Source organism: Malania oleifera, chromosome 6 (assembly GCF_029873635.1).
Source record: "Malania oleifera isolate guangnan ecotype guangnan chromosome 6, ASM2987363v1, whole genome shotgun sequence".
Lineage (NCBI taxonomy): Eukaryota > Viridiplantae > Streptophyta > Magnoliopsida > Santalales > Ximeniaceae > Malania > Malania oleifera.
In genome coordinates, this window is record NC_080422.1 from 82,994,715 (window position 1) to 83,015,960 (window position 21,246).

The following is a 21,246-nucleotide window of genomic DNA, read 5'->3' on the forward strand; positions in this document are numbered from 1 at the left end:
AGAAACGTTAGCGGTGCTTCCATGTACAGATGAGCAGAAGGTAGTGTAGACATCCTATTTTTGTCCTAATCAAATAGAACAAGGGGTCCCTTCTCATTACATTATTATTATTATTATTATTATTACCTTATTACATTATTATTATTATTATTATTATTATTTATTCTTATTATTATTAGTATTTTTATTATCTTTATTTTATTATTATTATTTTATAATTATTTGTATTATTTATTATTATTTATTACTAGCAGTATTATTAGTATTACTTTACTAGTATTATTGTGGATATATTTATTATTATTATTATTATTATTATTATTATTATTATTATTATTATGTTTAGTATTTTATTATTATTATTATTATTATTAAGGTTTTGGGGAATGCCTATATAAAGGCTTCTTTCTCACAACGTTAGAGGGGCGCACGGGCAGAGCCAAAACCAAGAAAAAAACCTGGCCTTTGATCATTTTCTTCGCTGCCCAGCCATAGACCACACTAGTCTTCTCAATTTCTTCCTTTATTCTTCTTCCATCTCCATCCTCCATCTCGTTCACCCTCCCGCTAGCAATCCTGCAAACCCGCAGCAGGTAATCACCCCTACTCCAGCCACAGCAGCAACCCCCTCGCTGCCCACTCCCGATCTCCTCAGCCATCATAGCCCCGGACGCTCCTCTGCAACAGATCGCAGCCGTCGCCGTCCCTCTCTCCAACCAAGCCTCTACAGCCATGCCAGCCACGACCTCCTGCCTCTTGGCCACCCAGTAGCACCGACCACCACTCCAGCAGTTCCAACTTCAGCCGAGAGACTGCCGCCGTGAACCAACTTTAGCTAAGAGACTGCCGCCGTGAACCACCACTCCACCAGCGGCCAAGAACCACCAGAGCACCGAGCTCTGCCCCGCCTCCAGCCACCGTGAGCCAGGCCACAGCCACCGTACGTGAGCCAGCCACGTCCACGCACCCACAGCCACTGCAACACCAGCACAACCGCGCTCCCTTCTGCAACTATTGTCGCAAGTCCCAGACCCCGCAGCTGCTCCGGCCAGCCACGAACCATTCTCCATCATCTGCAACTCCGACGGCCTGTGGTAAGTCCCTCTGCTGTATATACATGCACACACGCACACAGACACAACAACACACACACACACCTCATGTAAAGTTTGAATTTTTCTTTGTTTATTATATTAAAAGTGTGAGTTGTAGTTTTCCTTTTTATTAATATTCATGTTAAAAAAAAAAGATTTTTATTGCTGGTTAACTTTTTATTTGGTTTAAATACGAACTGATTCATTTTTCTTGGGTGCTGTATTTTTGTTCATATTTAAATTTTTATTGTTTTTGTTTATGCATATTAAATACTAATTGATTTATTTTTCTTGGATGCAGGATTTTTGTTCATATTTAAATTTTTATTTTTTTTGTTTATATTAAATAATAAATAAATATTCATGTTCATCCTCTTTATTATTATGGTAGTTATATACTTTATGCTTAGTATATTATATGTTATATCTAGTATTTAATATTATGGTGTTATTGTGGTTATATACTTTATTATTGTGCTTATTATAGTATAGGTTATATCTAGTATTTAGTATTATGGTATTATTGTAGTTATATACTTTATGTTTAGCATATTATAGGTTATATCAAGTATTTAATATTATGGTGTTATTGTGGTTATATACTTTATTATTGTGCTTATTATAGTATATGTTATATCTAGTATTTAGTATTATGGTATTATTGTAGTTATATACTTTATGCTTAGGGTATTATATGTTATATCTATGTATTTAGTATTTTGGTATTATTGTAGTTATATACTTTAGGCTTAGTGTATTATATGTTATATCTAGTATTTAGTATTATGGTGTTGTGGTGGTTATATACTTTATTGTTATGCTTATTATATTATAGGTTATATCTAGTATTTAATTTTATAGTATTATGTTATTTTATTACTTATTTTGACATTCATAATATTTTAATAGGTATGTGTTGCTTATTACCCTATTACCATATATTAAAACCTCCCATATTAGTATTTTCCTATAAGAAAAACCTATGAGATTTCCAAAATTTAGGAGTGTATTTTCTTAACTATTTTCTCGATTTTTTATCCCTATGATTTTAATGCTAGGGTATGAGCTTTCGGGCTTCACGTACTCTTAGTTTTAAGGGAATATGTATATATTTATATATTATGTATATTCTTGTATTATTTATTTATTTATTTATATTGCATGTATATTTGTAAATCCACTAATAGAGGAGTAATCTGAAAAACTTATTAGATTAACTTAGGGATAATTCCAAATTAATTAGGTACCATTCATAAGAATGGGCGCGTAGGGGGTGCTCGTTCTTTCCCCTCGCATAATCAAACTCCCGACCCCAACTCTGGTAACATAGACCCATTTTACCCTTAACAGGGTAGTAATCATGTGTTCTAACCACACTAAAAGGTTAGTAGCGACTCCGACATTCCTTACTTTTTCTCGAAAATCTAAATCACATTTTTTATTTCGCCGCCCGGGGCACACACCCTCTGGGATGTCGCGACAGGTAGCATTTGCAACATTCAAGTTGACAGGGGAGGCGAAGCGCTGGTGGAGAGCAGCGCGTCTGATAGAGGAGCAGAGGTCGGTTCCAGTTCCAGTGACGTGGGACCGATTCAAGGATCTGTTCTTCGAGCGGTATTTCCCTGCTATCGTTCGGAGTGCGAAGGTAGCAGAGTTTCTGCATTTGGTACAGGGGCAGATGACTGTATCCCAGTATGCGGCTCGGTTTGTCGAGTTGTCGCGTTTTGCTCTACATCTAGCACCTAATGAAGAGAAAAAGGCAAGGAAGTTTGAAGAGGGACTGAGACAGAATTTGTTTGAGCAGGTGATTGGTTTCAGGGCTCAGACATTCATCGAGGTTGTAGATAGAGCTGCGATCATTGAGAGTGGTATTTAGAAGGGTGTAGTAGCTCAGAGTTAGAGGAAGAGGCCTGCGCCTTAGGGTTTTTAGGCTGGCTCCAGTAGGGGCCCATGGAGAGGAGGTCGTGATAGGGGAGATCAGAGGTAGATGGCAAGACCTCGTGGGAACCAGGGTGCACCGACCTACTGGTGTGTCAGACGTGTAGGAGACATCATTTGGAGGAGTGCCGGGTAGGCAGAGGTGTATGTTATCATTGTGGGAGATCCGGTCACGTGGTACGTGAATGCCTAGGTCAGTAGGACCAGGTCCCAACTCCCAAGCCCTATCAGGGATGACATCAGGCAGCTCAGGGAGGATACCAGGCGCCTCGTGGTGGCCAGTTAAGGAATGTGGGCCCAGCACGAGTATACGCTCTGATGCCAGGAGAAGCAGAGGCTGCTATAGATGTGGTGACAGGTACATTTACTGTTTCATCATATCCAGTTATTGTTCTCTTTGACTCGGGTGTTACTCATTATTTTATTTCTGCATCTTATGTTAAATTATCTGAGAAGGAGACTTAGTCATTAGATATAGCGCTGTCGGTAGCTACACCATCAGGATCAGTGATCAGATGTCAGAGGGTACTTAGGGGCTATCTGATAGAAATTTAGGGAAAAGTATTATCAGCAGATCTTATCGTGTTTGATATGTTTGGGTTCGATATATACTGGGTATGGATTGGTTGGCTGCCAATCATGCTAGCATTGATTGTTTCCAAAAAGAAGTAATTTTCAGACCTCCTAGAGAGCAGGAATTCAGATTCGTTGGTTCACGGGTACGTGCTCCAACACAGTTAGTATCAGCGGTGTAGATGAGCAGATTACTCTTGGATGGAGGTCAGGGGTTTATAGCATTTTTGAAAGAAGCATCTGAAAATGAATTGAAGATTGACAGCACTCCAGTAGTACGAGAATTTCTAGATGTTTTTCTAGAGGAGCTACTAGGGTTGCCTCCTGTGCTCGAGGTACATTTTCCTATAGATTTACCTCCAGGGACTGCGTCGATCTCTAAGGTCCCATATCGTATGACTCTAGTTGAGTTGGGAGAATCAAAGGAACAGTTGCAAAACTTATTGAACAAGGGGTTTATACGACCCAGTGTATCACCATGGGGAGCTCTAGTGTTGTTCGTAAAGAAGAAAGATGGGTCTATGAGGATGTGTATTGATTACAGGAAGATAAACAAAGTTACTATTAAGAATAAATATCCTCTACCCCGTATAGACGATTTGTTTGATCAGCTCCAGGGTACATAAGTATATTCCAAGATCGACCTCAGATCCGGGTATCATCAAGTGAGAGTAAAAGAGGAGAACGTCGCGAAGACAGCCTTAAGGACCAGGTACGGGCACTATGAATTTCTCGTTATACCGTTTGGTCTAACGTATGCCCCGGCCGTGTTCATGGACTTGATGAACAGAGTTTTTCACCAGTATCTGGATCAGTTTGTGGTAGTTTTCATTGATGATATACTGGTGTACTCGAGGAGTTTTGAGGAGCATGAGGTACATTTAAGGTACGTGCTGCAGACTCTCAAGGAAGAGAAGCTTTATGCTAAGTTTAGCAAGTGTGAGTTCTGGCTTGAGAAGGTGGCATTTTTAGGCCATGTGATCTCAGGGGACGGTATAGCAGTGGATCCTAGCAAGATTGATGCAGTGATGAGTTGGGCCAGGCCGAGGAATGTGCAGGAAGTGAGGAGTTTCTTAGGATTGGTAGGTTATTACCATCGTTTTGTTGAGGGGTTTTTAGCTTTGTCAGGTCATCTCACGCGGTTGACTAGGAAAAATGCCAGATTTGTATGGGATTAAGAATGTGAGCAGAGCTTCTAGGAATTAAAGTAGGGGCTTGTCATTGCACCAGTTCTGACGATTCCATCGGGAGGCGATGGTTATGTTATTTATAGTGACGCGTCTTTGAAAGAACTTGGCTGTGTACTGATGCAGCATGGTAGGGTGATAGCATATGCGTCCAAATAGTTGAAAGAATATGAAAAGAACTACCCTACTCAGGATCTAGAATTGGCTGCGGTTGTACATGCACTGAAGATTTGGAGGCATTACCTTTATGGTGTGAGGTGTGAGATATTCTCTGATCATAAGAGCCTCAAGTATTTCTTTACACAGAAAGAGTTGAATATGCGGCAGAGGAGGTGGTTAGAACTCATTAAGGATTACGAATGTACCATCAGTTACCACCCAGGTAAAGCAAATGTGTTGGCTGATGCTCTGAGCCATAAATTAGGAGACACAGCACAGTTAGTAGCGATAGTTCAGCATCCGATTCAGATGGACTTAGAAAGACTCGGTGTGGAATTAGTGGAAGATGATCCTCAGGCGTTTATTTCCAGTTTGGTTATACAACCCACATTATATGAAAAGATTAAAGCTGCTCAAAGAGATGATCCAGAGTTAGTGGAGGTGTTTGCCAGAGTACAAAATGGTCAGGGGGAAGAGTTCAGTATTTCTGATGATGGGGCTTTGAGATTTCGCACCAAATTGTGTGTGCCTACAGATGATAGCATCATGAGGGCGATTTTAAAGGAGGCACGTAGATCTCTATACACTGTTCATCCTGACAGTACGAAAATGTATAGGGATCTACGAGATTATTTCTGGTGGAGTGGCATGAAAAGAGAAATTGCAGAATTTGTGCGGTAGTGTTTGACGTGCTAGCAGATTAAGGTTGAGCACCAGAGGCGGGCTGGTCAGTTGTAGCCACTTTTCATTCTTGAATGGAAGTGGGACCACGTATCTATGGATTTTGTCACTGGACTGCCACCAGCGCCGCATGGTTAGAATGCCATTTGGGTAGTAGTTGATAGGTTGACGAAGACAACACATTTTCTGCCCATTAAAGTCAGCTACCCTATGAACCAGTTAGTAGATATATATATATATATATATATATACAAGAGATTGTTCGACCCCATGGAGTGCCGGTATCTATAGTCTCGGACTGTGATCCACGTTTTACATCACGGTTTTGGAGAAGTTTGCAGGTGGCATTGGGGACTCAGCTAGCATTTAGCACCGCTTTCCACCCTTAGACCAACGGTCAGACTGAGAGAACAATTCAGGTATTAGAAGATATGCTTCATGCCTGTGTACTAGACTTTGGAGGTAGCTGGATTCAGTTTTTTTTCGCTAATTGAATTTGCTTATAATAACAGTTATCAGACTAGCATTGGCATGACACCTTACGAGGCATTATATGGTAGGAGATGCCGAACTCTTCTTTTCTAGGATGAAGTAGGTGAAAGGTGAGTTTTGGGTCTAGAAATAGTTTAGCAAGCATATGATAAAGTCTGACTTATTCAAGATAGGATCAGTGCAGCGCAGAGTCGGCAGAAAAGCTATGCGGATACTCACCGCTGAGAACTGGAATTTGAAGTGGGTGATCATGTATTTCTGAGAATAACTCCACTGAAGGGGATCTTGAGATTTGGGAAGAAGGATAAGTTGAGCCCTAGGTTCATTGGCCCATTTGAGATACTTGAGAAGATTGGGTCAGTAGCCTATCGGCTGGCTTTATCGCCATCTCTATTTCGAGTTCATGACGTATTTCATGTTTCTATGTTAAGGAAATATGTCCCAGATCCTTCCTATATCATCAGCCATGCGGAATTGAAAGTCAGTGAGACTTTAGCATATAAAGAAGCACCTGTACATATTTTAGATAGAAAAGAACAAGAATTACGCAGCAAAAGGATACCACTAGTGAAAGTTCTATGGAGAAACCATGCGATTGAAGAAGCCACATGGGAGCTTGAAGATGAAATCAGACGGAAATAACCCTATTTATTTGATGAATTATAGTATTGATGTATATGATAAAATGGTAATTTTATTTTGTTGAGTCTAGTGTAATTGTAATGTAGAGTATAGGTTAGGTAGTATTTTGGTTTTGGGGGAAATTTTCTTTTATGGTTGTAATCTCCCACAACTACCCATCTAACCACGGTATTCCTTCGCCATAAGTGAGGGCAGATAATAAAATAAGTAGACCATTTTCTTTTACTAGATGATGGAGAGTATAGATAAAGATGAAAATAGTAAATTTCGAGGACGAAATTTTATAAGGAGGGGAGAATGTAGTGAACCAAAGAATAATAGTATTATAATAATAAAGAGGGAGAAAAATGGAAACATGAACAGAAGTAGGCCATAAAGTTCATCAACGAACGCTCCGCGTTGGTCGACGACATCACATTTTGGAGATAATAATAATAATAATAATAATAATAATAATAATAATAATAATAATAATAATAATAATAATTTAAAGGAATTTCCAGGACTCATCGACAAATATAGGGGTAAGTCGATGAGCGCGTAAGGAAACTCGTCAACGAATACAGGGGTTCATCGATGAGCGCATAAGGAAATTCATCGACGAAGCTACGTCTCATCGACGAGAAAATATCGAGCGAAGGTTCTGGGCTGCTCTGAATTTCGTCGACGAATAGAGCGGTTCGTCGATGAATTTACTGAAGGACTCGTCGATGAGGTGACGTGTATCGTCGACGAATTTGGCCCTATAAGTGATGAAAAATCATATTTTTATTCACTTTTAGCGCTCCTCTCTCTCTCTCCTATGGCCCCTCTCACTTCTCTCTTTGATTTCGGCCCCTCCAGTCACTGAATTGACTATCCGAAGCCACCACGACGTTCCTGGTGAAGTTCTCTGCAAGTCTGCCTGAGCGGATCGTTCGTAAAACGAAGTTGGATTTCATCCCAAATTCAGGGTAAGACTTTTTAGTCCATTTTTGGCCTTATGATAGTTATAGGAAATGATGTAGGTGAAGAAATACTGATATTTTGTTCTAGAAAACATTGTTTTCAGGGTGTTATGTAGGAGGCCCTGTGGGGGTTAGGCCAGTATACCATAGGGGCTTTTCAGTAGTCAGGTAAGAGAAATATGCTATGCTAGGTATTTTTTAAAATATTATACAGTTTATTAAATTATGAAAATTATGTATTAAAGTATGGTGTGGCTTGAGAATATGAATATAGTACGGGGATATGTTTTACGAATTTCAGTATCATGATTTTATGAATTTCAGTACCATGATTATACGAATTCTAGTACCATGATTATACGAATCTCAATACCATGATTATATGAATTTCAGTATTATGATTATACAGTTCTCAGTATTATGACGTATGAATTACAGTAAAGTTTATGCAGCATCATGGTTATTACGGTTATTTCAGAATCATGGTAAATCAGATAGTTGTATATAGAGATATATTATATAGTATTAGACCCTATTGGACTATGCAGTTATAGAACATGATACCGTTGCTACAGATATTATGTTATGTTATAAGTGCAACCACCGATTTAGATAATACGTGGCAGTAGGTTGATCACCTAGGCCCTTGACGTGGACAGGCTCCCCATCAGATTTGAGTTGAGGTGGGCAGATTAGACCGATGGAGTATAGTGATTCACCTTAGTCGGCCAGCCAGTATAGATCCCGCCTGCGAGCCGCACAACCCTGTCATGAGGGGTTAAATCATGACACACAGTTATCCACAGGGAAAGTTTTCAGTTACTATTACATATGTACAGATTTACAGAAATAGGGAACATACTTATATATATTAGAAGTATTTTGAATAGTAACCTACAATATTGTTATGTTAAGCAACATGGAAAAAGTGGTGTATTTTATTACTTGTACTGTACTTACGTATCCAGTTATACATGATTATATGAAAACAGATTTTCATAATACTGTAGCTCATTTGCCACACACTAGTAATAGCATATTTCATCTTACTGAGCGTTGGCTCATCCCAGTGTTGAATTATTTTTCAGGTGATCTAGGTAGGCGAGCAGATCAGGCTCGCAGATAGAAGGGCTTCAGTAGTGCGCGGTCAGTGAAGTGAGTATTGTGGAGGGTTTTTGTATATCCCAGCATAGATGAGGGTATTTTGGGGAAACAGATCTATGTGTATATTTTGGGAAACATGTAGTACTCTGGTATTGTATGGTATTGTATTATATATAATTATATATATGGATATGTTTATTTGATTTCTGCTTCTTGCTGCTTAGGTTTATGGTTGGGTTGACCTCAGTTTGGTATCAGAGTATGTTAAATGTCATAGTATAAAAAAACATGAAAATTAAGCAGGTCGTTACAAGCGCTCTATGCACTAGTTACATGAACAAAATATAATTAACTAATGATTACCCATTTTGAGCATAATTAGTTAAGCCTTACAGCTTTTCTATATTTATTTTGTTAATGTTGACCTTTTGATATTGGATAACCTTGTTAGCTTTGGTGTATTCCCAAGAGGGGGGGTGAATTGGAATTTTAAAACTTATTCATAGGTTAAACCAGATGTTAGCAGAATAACACAACTTAGGGTCTTTCTATGCAATCCCAAATGTGCAAATAGATATAACATGTGGAAATTTGAATCATGCGCATCATTCACACTATAACATACACGAGTGGTAAATATAAAGTGTGGAAATATAAACAGACACACGATATGTTATCGGGGTTCGGCCAATACTACTTACATCCCCGCCACTAGCTTGCAAGTTCGATGATTCCACTAAAACTCACTTAACGGGTGGAGCGGCACCCATTATAACCAGGTCAATTAGCAGGGTTGACCTTAACCTACACCTTACCAGGATGGTGCACCTAACTTTCCTAGCCGAGTCAAAGCCAATCTGGGACTATTCCACAGGGCTGATGTCCCTCTTCAGGCCCACGCCTGGAATACAACAAATATAAATTTACATACACGAAAATGTGCTTCTCAACTAAGTAGACTATGTACTACAATACAACACAGTATAATCAATTGACACCAAACATGTAAGAACTACAAGCTCAGTGCTCTATGTGTGCAATCAACACTCAGAATAATGACTTTATATAATCAAGCACAATAGTGTATCAATAACCTAATCTTTAAAACTATAAACCAAAGTATATCTCAAACACAAATTAGGGTTTCAAAGATTTCCAACAATAGTAATCAAAATATCTTTAAAAATATTTTCTCAAGAATCTAGCATAAAGAGATATTTGAAATATAGGCTAGTAAAAAATAATTTTATCACAATCAAAATACAAGCCTTGGAGTCTTGCAATGCAAATGCCAAGTCTCACAAGCTTCAAAGTTTTCGCCACACAATGAAGTTATTAAATAAACCAGGGGGAAAAACTATATGCTAAAACTCTTAATAAAAATCAATCAACCAATAAATCAAAGAGAGTTTTTAGCAAGTAGGAATATTGTAGAATCACTCAAGAATACTCTCATGCAATAAGAGTTTTCAAATGAATGAGCAAAGGATGAGTATTTGGCTTAGTATGAGGAGATAGAGCTCTCAAAATTTCAGAGGAAATTTCCCAAATCTAAATCCCTAATCTTGTCTTAATTTTTGCAAATGATCACATATATATAGCCTCACTCAAAAATATAACTGCTAGGACACAAAGGGTATTATTAAATTTGTTTAATGACTTTTAAAACCATTTTAACCTTAATTAACCGCAATTACCCGTGGAAAAAATTTTGCAACCTGAGCGTTTTGGTCGACTGAGCCCAAGGTTTGGTTGCCCAAACACAATGGAAAAAGCGAGGTTTCCATGTTTGGGTGCCTAAATTTATATTCGGGTTGCTGAACCAGGCGATTCTCCGAAAACTACGGTTTGGGTGCCCAGTCTGAAGTTTGGTTGACCGAACTGAGGGATTCAGTTGCTCGAGGACTATTCTGAATTGAAAAATTCAGCAGCCCAAGTTGGTGAAAAGTCACTTTCTAAGGGTTTGGTTGCCCGGGGAAGATAGGGTCATTTTAGGTTCGATGGCCCGAAGCTTGGTCAAACGGCCGACTTCCCAGTGGTTCGGGCGCCCGAGGTCTTTTGAACACTTGGGGTTGGGTCGCCCGACATCTCTCATTTTATGCCTATTATGTTCAATTTTAAACCAATTAAATCCACTGATTATGTAAGTGATATGGGGATTGTTTGTGCATTTGTTTAGGGACCTAAGGTCTTTCTATCCTACCAAAAAAATCTGTCGTTGGTCAATTGAAGGGTGATCCCTAAGGTCTCTCTAAGGTCTTGAGCTTATAGTCCTACATGCATGATATGTAGATTATTACAAAACTTGGATGATTATTATTACAAACCCAATGATAAAAAATACAACAATAAATATGTTGGGTCTTCACTTTTCTTTTGGTTGCCACATGCCATTATATGAACTTACCAATGAGAACCTGCACACAAACTTGACAACCATTAAATATCAGAGTATTTGTCATTATCAAAACTAGGAATGACCCATAGGGTCAACAAACCTTATTATTGCGGAGACTACTCTCACCTTGAGAGTTTTAAAAGGACACTATTGCCTCAATTTCAAGGTCCATCATTAGATTGATTAACAATTAACAATTTAAAATAATAAGACATAAATAATTATCCAAAACATAGAGAAATAACATAGAAGATGTAACAAAAAAAAAAGCATGCGAATCATGCGAGAGTACACAATCACCAAGATCTCTCAAAGTGATTGAATTATACAAAATGTCCCCTTGGAGCATAAATATGTGAGCTTTAAAATGCCCCATCTCTAGTTCTCCATCATTAGAGAGATTTAGAAGCATGCAAAGACAATAATATCACGTAGAAACTAGTTTTGAACATTTTTTTAGGTTTTTGTTAAAATGACATCAAAACAATAAGGATAATGAAAATACCTTTTTTTGTTTTCTTTATAATAACAATAGCATCAATAACAAGGCACAACAGTGGTAGAAATATTATGTACCACACATGTGTAAGCTCATCTATAGACCAACACATCCACACGCACATACCAACTCACACATATACAGGTCGACACCGGATTCTGTTTGGGGGTGCTGACAAAGGAAGTTGTATGGTGATTTGAAAATAACAAAACAGAAAGAAAATGAAAACTCTAACTAAAGAATACATGAATGATAGGAAGGAGAAGTCGCCGCTTTTTTTTTTTTGAAGGCAAAATAAAGAAAAACCCTAAGGATCTACGAATTAGAGAAATGAACTTTGGAGTACACGAGTGTAGAGAAGGTGGTTGACTAACCGTTCTAAGAGAAATCAATCAACTAACACCCCTATCAACACCTGCTCTAAGAATGGTTACCACTAAGTATATATATGTGTGTGTGTGTGTGTGTGTGTGTGTGGCTTAAACACAAAGAAGAAGTTTCAATTCTCCAATGAAAGATAATTGTGAAAGAGTTCAAATAATAGGGTTAGAAACACTAATATGCTCTTGTTAGAAAAAGAGTAGCATCAAGAAATCCTAAATTTGAAAATTTAAAGATAGAGATATAAGATTTGATTTAACTGAAATGATGAATTTAAAGACAATCATATTTGAAAACCATCATGTTTCGGAAAGATTAAAATAAAGAAAGATTTGATTTGAAACTCTTTAAAGATGGAATATGTAGTAACCCAGATAATTATAGAAATTAAATAATAAAAGGAAGGAGAGAAAAAGGAATTTCAAAGGGGGGACTTAGCAGGGTCTCATTGACGAGCGTAGTGCGTTCGTTGACGAGCAGTCATCTTTGGCACGTCGATGGGGATATGTGTCTTGTTGATGAGAACTTACTGAGGGGGTTAATTTTAGTGCCTGAGATTCGTCGATGAGGGTTATGTGTTCGTCAACGAACCTCCTTTTTGGTCTCATCAATGAGGCGATGTGGCTCGTGGACAAGGCCACGTGGCCAGCCATCTATATAAGTGCAAAAATCAGATTTTTGACGAAAAATTTAGCTAAATCTCTCTCTCTCTCTCTCTCACACACACACACACAAACACACACACACACACACACTAGGTTTTGGTTTCTCTCACTTCTCTCTAGATTTTTGGCTCTGTTTCTCCCCGGTTTGACAATCAGAAGCTACCATGATGATCCCAGGGAGATTCTTCACAACCGAACCAGAGCAGAATTTCGATTTGAGAAGTCTGGGAACCATCCCAAAATCAGGGTAAGTAGGTATTTAATGGTTATTTGGTTTGTCGGTTTTTCTAAACCTAGATTTAGTAGTAGATGTTATTATACTGGTGTTTTGGGATGATTTATGTGGGTGTTGTGAATTCAGGGTTTTGGAGTTTTTACTGCAGGCAGGTTGGGGAACTTAGAGGGTGTTCCCAATAACCCAAGCAAAATGATGAATAATTTATAATTCAGAAAATGTGAGTATAAAATTATTCTGGGAAATATAGTTGATTGATAGGGAAATCTATATATGTGTAATTTCAGGATTTTGGTACTATGGACGCCGTGGGCATGAGTTAGAAAATTAGCCGGCGAGTTCAGTTAGTCAAGGTAAGGGAAATATGCTATGCAAGTAAATTCAAAAATTTTATTAGTAAATTATAGTATTTGTTTATTAAGATATAGAGTATAAGTTATATAGTTTTACAAATTCCAGAACATGAGTTTTATTAATTGTGCGACTTAAGTAGATATTTGTTCAGTATAGAGTTTGTACAATTTTTTAGAATATCATGATTTATAGTATTTTTGCAAAGAAATATGCTTTACCAGATTTTACAGAATTATGAAATTCGGATATTATAAAGACAGAAATATTTTACAGATAGATATTTTATAGTATTCACAAAACACCATGATTTTCAAAACCATAACACTCATATATTGTAGATTATTCAATCACATGTTACTGATTATTTCAGTAAGATATTATAGATTATCTTAGTTAGATATTACAGATTATTCAGTTAGATATTACAGAATTTCAGATCAAATTTATAATGTTATGGTTATTTTGGAATCATGATGAAACTATAAGATAATTATATATTTATATTAGTATTATGTTGTATCAGATCCCTGATGAAAAATTTCAGTCAAATTAACTATTTCAGTTAGATTAATTATTTCATTTAGATTTAGTCAGTAGAGCACGGTACCATTGCTATTTCAGATCAGAGTGCAACCACATATCTCAGATAGTGTATGGATTACTGTCAACCATGTCTAGGGAGGGATTGCAGTCTCCCCAGTATTCTGGGTTGAGGAGGCCAGTTTGACGAGGTAGATGCTAGTATCGAGCCTTTGGAGGGATTGCAGTAAGGCCGAACTGAGGATTGATAGAGTATTCAGGTGACTTATCCTGGTAAGCCAACTAGAGTTAAGTCCAGCCTACGGGTCACACAACCCTTGAGGGGTTAAATCATGACATCCAGATTTGCAGGGGTCTTAGTTATATATATATATATATATATATAGATTTACAGAATATCAGCAGATATATTATAATACTAGCAGTATGATTAAATGGAAAACTCAGATATTGCAAGTGTATTTTAAGTCACGTAGGTGTGCGTTACACATGACTATATTTTACATGGTATTTTAGTAGATTATTTATGTAAACTCATTTGCAACACACTAGTAATAGCATATTTCGTCTTATTGAACATTGTCTCATCCCAATGACTTAACATTTTTCAGGTAATCCAACTATACAAGCAGATCAAGCTCGTAGGTAGAGAAGTTGTCAACACTACCCTGTCTGTAGGGCAAGTGTTATCAGGGGGTTGTATTTTCGTGTAGCATTCAGGAGTTTTGGGTAGTAGATTCTCAGATGATGAGTAATTATGTATGTATATTTTGAGAAAATACTGGATTTTGGTATTGTAAATATGGATGTATGACTTTATGTTTTTCGCTATATAGGTATGTTACTCTGTAAGCGGGAATTTCCTCAGTGCCAACCTAGGGCCTGAGATGTTATAGCAGGTATTATTAGGGGTATCAGAGTATTTTATTTTGGAGTATATTTATGAAAAAAATGGAATAAAATTTCAAGTCGTTATAAAGTAATTTTGAAAACAAGCTTGATAAGATTTGAAAGCTGCTGAAAAATGCAAAAGTTTGAAAATGAGAATCATTGAAGAAGGAATTTTTTTTTTTTTTTTTTTTGAGAAATGCAACTAGGGTTTCATCATTGGCCAAGAAAAGAATGAATTTGAAATCATTTTTAAAAATTAGGGTTTTGAAGACAAAAAAGGAATTTCATGTTTGCACTTCATTCTTCAATCTCATTGGTGAAAGCATTCCACCCCTTTGGTCTGTCAACACTGTCGATGATCATTCTGGAGGCGGAGAACTTAAGACTTTACTCCCTCCTTTCTACATTCATGCACGCAGACGTAGGATACCCAACCAACCACAACCTTCCTTGGCCGTGCGCTTCCCTCTATCAACCTGGGCTGCCTTGGGGAGCTTTGGGGCTCCTAAACCTTCTCTCTCGGACCTTTCTTTTAATTTCTCCTGGATAAAACATCCAAATATTGAACACGAACCTAGGAAAATGATAATCCTATTTATTTTTGAAAGCTTCAAGTTTTTTTTTTCAAAAATCCCAAACGCCCAAACTAATTTATTCACTGGTTTAGATTAAAACCCAAGCATTCAAGATTTTTAAAACAAAATCCCGACCAAAGCTTCAAATCAAACCATAGAACTAGTACCAAACTCCCTTTTTATTGATAAGAACCTTAACCCCAAGTCCCCATGCAACTGAATTTCATACCCAATAAAACATTCTTAAACAAACAACAACACAATCTTTTCAATGTAATATCATGCACAACACATACTTAAAAATTTCAACTTGTCAATGACATCAATGATTTCAAAACAAAGCATGCCTTGTGATATTATAAAATCCTTTCTAGAGGCCAAACAAAACTTACAAAGATTCCACACATACCTTGCAAGAATACTTATTTATGTAGGAGCAAAGAGAAATTCAAATATCTGATTCTAAGAGTAGTATGCAAAAACCAATCTCCAACTGCAAAAGAAAATGATCTTCACTTGAATAAGTCAAGATAATAACCGAACTTGATTCCAAGGTCGGAGCCAAAAGCCAAGTTTGATTCCTCAAAGCTTTAAATGTAGCCTCCGTTTTTTTTTCTCCCTCTCTCTCTCTCTCTCTCTCTCTCTCTCTCTCTCTCTCTCTCTCTCTCTCTCTCTCTCTCGCTCTCTCTCGCTCTCTCTCTCTCTTGCAAATGTAAATCTCTTCCCTCTCAATAATTATCCTCTCTCTCCTCTAATTTCCTTATTAATAAAACAAGGGGCTAGGGTTTAGCAAATGACCAAGGGTTTCCAAGAGTGTCCTTGGAAGCAAGGAAAATTGCTTCCTTGCTCTATAGGGTACTTGGAAACTCAAATAAGGCTAATCTAAACAAGGAAAAACCCAATAAATCAAGGATAAGTGCCCAATAAATACAATTAGTGTCCTAAAAATAAATAGCCAATAATGCAATTAAAGCCAAAATAGATTTCAAAAGGGGTTCTAGGTCCCCTACGAGCACCCTAAGCAACAGTAAAATAAGACTCGGTAAAAAACAAGCATCAATAGCTACCCCTCTTTGGATAATATCTTGTTTGAAGGCATTTGACAAAGATAAAGATGTCCATTTTGACCAAAATACAACAATCAATTAAGGAGCACTAGATCATCTATTGGGGTTTGGTACCCTATCGTGGATAAAGCTAGAATGAAAACAAACACAACTCATCCCTAGGGATTTCACACCCTACCAAGAATGATATCGAAGAAAAAAACATGATGATAAAAATTGAAACATCCGTAAGGGTTTTTCTTTCGCCCTAGCTTAGACGAAATTGATAGTAATGACATAGATTGCCTATAAGGATTTCACATCCTATTGAGGAAGATGCTGAAAGATTAAAAGAATCATTTGTAGGGATCTTGTATTTGCCTTACCTTAGACGCATTTGGAAATTACATGAATCAAATCATTCATAGGGGTCTTCCATTTTCTCAAAAAAAAAGAAAAAAAAAAAGAAAAAGAAAAAAAGAATCATCCATATGGGTTTTGTATTTGCCTTACCTTAGATGGATTTGAAAAACAAGACTTGAATCATTTGCAAGGGGTCTTGTATTCACCTTGCTTTATATAGATTCAAAAAATAAGAAATTGAATCTTTTTCAAGGGTCTTGTATTCATCCTACCTTAGATAGATTCCAAAAATGAGAATTGAATAATCCAAAGGGGTTTTTTATTCGCCCTACCATATATACAGTCACAAATTAAGTATCATCTGTAGGGGTCTTGCTTCTGTGTTAGATGGATTCAAAGAAAAATAAGGATTGAATCATCTCTGGGGATCTTGTATTTTCCCTACCATAGAAGCACTCAAAAATTAAGGAAAGTACCATTTGTATGGATTTTGCAACTGCTCTACCTTAAGTGAATATAAAAACAAAATGAAATTTGTTGTTCACAAATATGCAGCTGAGGCCTTACACAAACTCATGAAACAATCACAGAACAAGCAATGCAATCACTCAAAATTGAGAACGATGAAAACGATAATCAAAGACGCAATATTTACATGGTTTGACAATATGCCTATCTCCATGGAAGCAGCAACTGAATTTTCACTATCAATAATGTCATGCTTACAAGTAGGGTAACAAAATATGATTATATACAAACCCTATGAGTACAGGAACCTTAGAACCTATCTAAATCATCCCTGTAGCCATCCCTAGAGGAAAATTCTCCAATCCCCCCATTTTACTGATCTCCAAATTCAAAAATCATAACTTGCGCCGAACGAAACAGTCGACGGTTTAGGCCAAATTGTCAATGGTTTAAAGTCGGGAAGAATCTTTTTGCACATTGGCTGAAACCGCAATGGTTATAGTTCAAACCATCGATGGTTACCCCATAGTTCTGAAATCATCAAGCACACCATCACCAGTTTTCATCTTGCATACTTCTCTTTTGTTCTGCGCTTCACGATGCTTTCCCAGTGTATGGGTTCCACTCAAAATACGAGCCACATCCATAACAATCTCTACCTTGGTGAATATTCATCACTTAGGAAAAAAAATAAAGCATAACCGCTGCTTCACCAAGGACAATAGATTGGGGTCGTCTCCTTTCTAGCACTTGGAGACATTGATCAAGTCTAAGCAATGTTTGAACTTGTTTATTGTGACTGACTTCTTCAGTATATCAGCCACATTATCAAACATATAAACTTTAATAAGTAGAAGTTCTCCCGAAGCAATAAGTTCCTTGACCTTGTGATACCGCACATCAATGTGCTTTGTCCTTATCCTTGCATGGTACACTTGATTCTTTGCTAAGTAGATGACACTCTGACTATCACACTGGTGCCAAAGTTTACCTTGCTGGGCACCCAACTCCTTAAGCAAACGGTAAGCCACAATGCTTCCTTGGCAGCCTCATCAATCACTGCCATGTACTCCGACTCAGTAGTAAGTAAAGCTATGAGCAACTGCACCATAAACCTCCAACTAATAGGTCCTCCCACAAGGGTAAATAGTACCTTATGGTAAACCTCTTTTCATCCAAGTCTCCTACGTAGTCAACGTCCACGTACCCAACCACTGACAGATCCCTATGTTGTCTACTAAACATGATGTTGTATCCGGTTGAACTCCTTAAGTATCTAAAAATCGACTTGACTGGATCCTAATGTCGTCGACTCAAATTTGAAAATAACTTGCTCACCACACTAACATCATGTGCTAGGTCTGGCCTCGTACATACCATGGCACACATCAGACACCCCACTACACTGGCATAGGGAACCTTTGATAGATCACGAATCTCATCATTCGTATTTGGGACTAGGCGGTAGACAGCCTAAAATAAATCACCAATGGTGCGCTCACTGGCTTAGCATTAGCCATGCTAAACCTGTCTAACACCTTATCCACATTGCCATGTTGAGATAACCATAGTCTCCGTATAGCTGTGTCCCTGTGAATCTCCATGCTAAGAATCCTCTTGGTTGCACCCAAATCTTTCATGTCGAACTATTTTTCCAATAGGATCTTTAATTGATTTACCTTAGTCATGTCTTTAGTAGCAATAAGCATATCGTCAACATAAAGCAATAGAAATATGAGAGACCCATCCTTAAGACTCACAAAATCGTCACTAATACTTATTAGTGACAAATTCAAGATCCATCATTAATACTTCACTTTTAGTGATGGTTTTATGCCATCACTAAAAGTCTAAGGCCGCTACTATAAAGTCTATATGTCATCGGCCCAAAATCGCCACTAAAGCCCAAGTATTAGTAACAATTTTAATAACTGTCACTAATATGTCACTATTAGTGATGGTCACCAAACCGCAACTAACACTTCCCTTTTTGTGACGATTTTAATAAGCGTCACTAATGATGACCTATTCATGATGGTTATCAAACCATCACTAAATCTCAGGTTTAGTAACAATTTTGAGCCGATAACATTTAGATTTTATAGTGACAGTCTTAGGCTTTTAGTGACAGTTTAAAAACCGTCACTAATTCTTCCTCCTGCTATTATTAGTAACGGTTTTTCAAACCGTCAATAATACTTTGAAATAATTAATTTTTTTTGAAAAATCTTGTAGAAACCTATGATTACATTAAAGCATACATAAAATTAAACTAGAATTACTAAAAAATTTATACATTATTCAAAATTAAAATACAAATTGTTTAACATTCCAATACACACAAGTACAAATTAAAATTAAAATATAAAAATTAATTCCGTTCAGATAACAAGAAATATAGGAAAAGTCAAAAGCTGTGCATATCCAACTGTAGTGCATGACATCGTCATAGTGTTGTGATAGCCGCAAACCCTACAAAATGATAATTATACAAAAACTTAGTATACAATGTTTGAACATATATGTATATACTATAATTAAAAAATATTTGATAGAAAAATGATCGGACATTCGGACGTAGTTTAAAAAAATAATATAATTGTAAATAACTAAGTTTGATTAGTCGAAATTCACCCTACTCAGTTTGGACCTCATATGCTCGAATTGTAAGCTAAGTGTTTAAAATGAACTAAGTTTATTAAAGTTTATTTGTATTCCAACTTTACTTCTAAGTGGGGAAAAAGCTCAGAGGGAGGAGTTTTTGGGCACAGTTAGCTTCGGCACGTCTAGGTCAACGTGATAGACATGTTGGGACTGACGCCATACAGTTTGGACCTCGTATGCCTGAATTGGATGCTTGGGTGCTTAAAATGAATAAAGTTTACTAAGTTCACCTACAAGCGAATAATTTTCAATTGGGGAGGAATTCTTGGGCACTATCAGCTCTGACACATTGAGCTCAATGTCATGGACGTGTTGGGGGTAACCCCACTTAGTTTGGATCTCGTATGCTCAAATTGGACACCTGACTGCTTAAAATGAACTAAGTTTACTATGTTTGTATTCTAACTTTGCTTTTAAGTGAGGAAAAAGCTCCCGGGGAGGAGTTTTTGGGCACCGTAAGCTCCAGCACGTCCACATCAATGCCATGAATGTGTCAGAACTGACCCCACTTAGTTTGGACCTCGTATGCCTGATTGGACACCTGAGTGCTTAAAATGAACTAAGTCTACACTACAAGAAATAAGGTTCAATTAATATTAGTGACGGTTATACCTTTGTCACCATATCTGTGACTGCTAATAATTATTAGTGATGAACTATTTAAAGTATCACTAATAGTGGAGTATTAGTGATAGAAGACAACTGTCGCTAATATCGTAAGATCATCACTACAAATCATACAAATTCTCTGCTCAAATTCGTCACTAAAGCCAAAGTATTAGTGATGGTTTTAATAACCGACACTAATATGACACTATTAGTGCAGGAGCCTGAACCAGAAAAAATAAAAAGAAAGGAAAAAAAATAGAAAGAAAAAGAAAAGAAGGAAATCGGTTTGGTATAGGACCAAACCGTCGATGGTTTCAGGGAAACTGTAACGACCTAAAATTTTTATCTTTTTTTTTTTCCTTCTAAATCAATATATATAATTTCTGATACCTTACACAAGCATAGCTGACATCATCATGGCCCTACCTAGCCGTACACATACATACATACACATAAAATTTCCCAAAAAACATCCCAAAAACATTGTGGGCTCCATAGACCAGCCTAAAATTCACCCCAAAAACTATGCCGACTTTACACCACCTCTACCTTTGAGTTGGCTCTGCTGGCCTTTTTGGATTACCTGAAATGTTTAATAATGTTAGCGTGAGACACCTCTCAATAATGAGAAACGTGTTATTACCAGTGCATGGCATATAAGTTAGTTGGCAATATGCCATTTAATTAATATTGTATACAATATACCTTGAGAAAAACATTTGTATAATAACACATGCTTGT

The 21,246-nt window shown here is 37.2% G+C and overlaps 1 long non-coding RNA gene across 1 annotated transcript; it reads left to right on the forward strand.

Moving 5' to 3' along the window:
* Nucleotides 1–422: 422 nt before the first annotated feature.
* Nucleotides 423–9,018, forward strand: LOC131157969 (uncharacterized). The gene is made up of 2 exons (XR_009137369.1): nucleotides 423–1,094; nucleotides 8,802–9,018. It is a non-coding gene; the product is annotated as an uncharacterized LOC131157969 (long non-coding RNA).
* The last annotated feature ends 12,228 nt before the right edge of the window (nucleotides 9,019–21,246 follow it).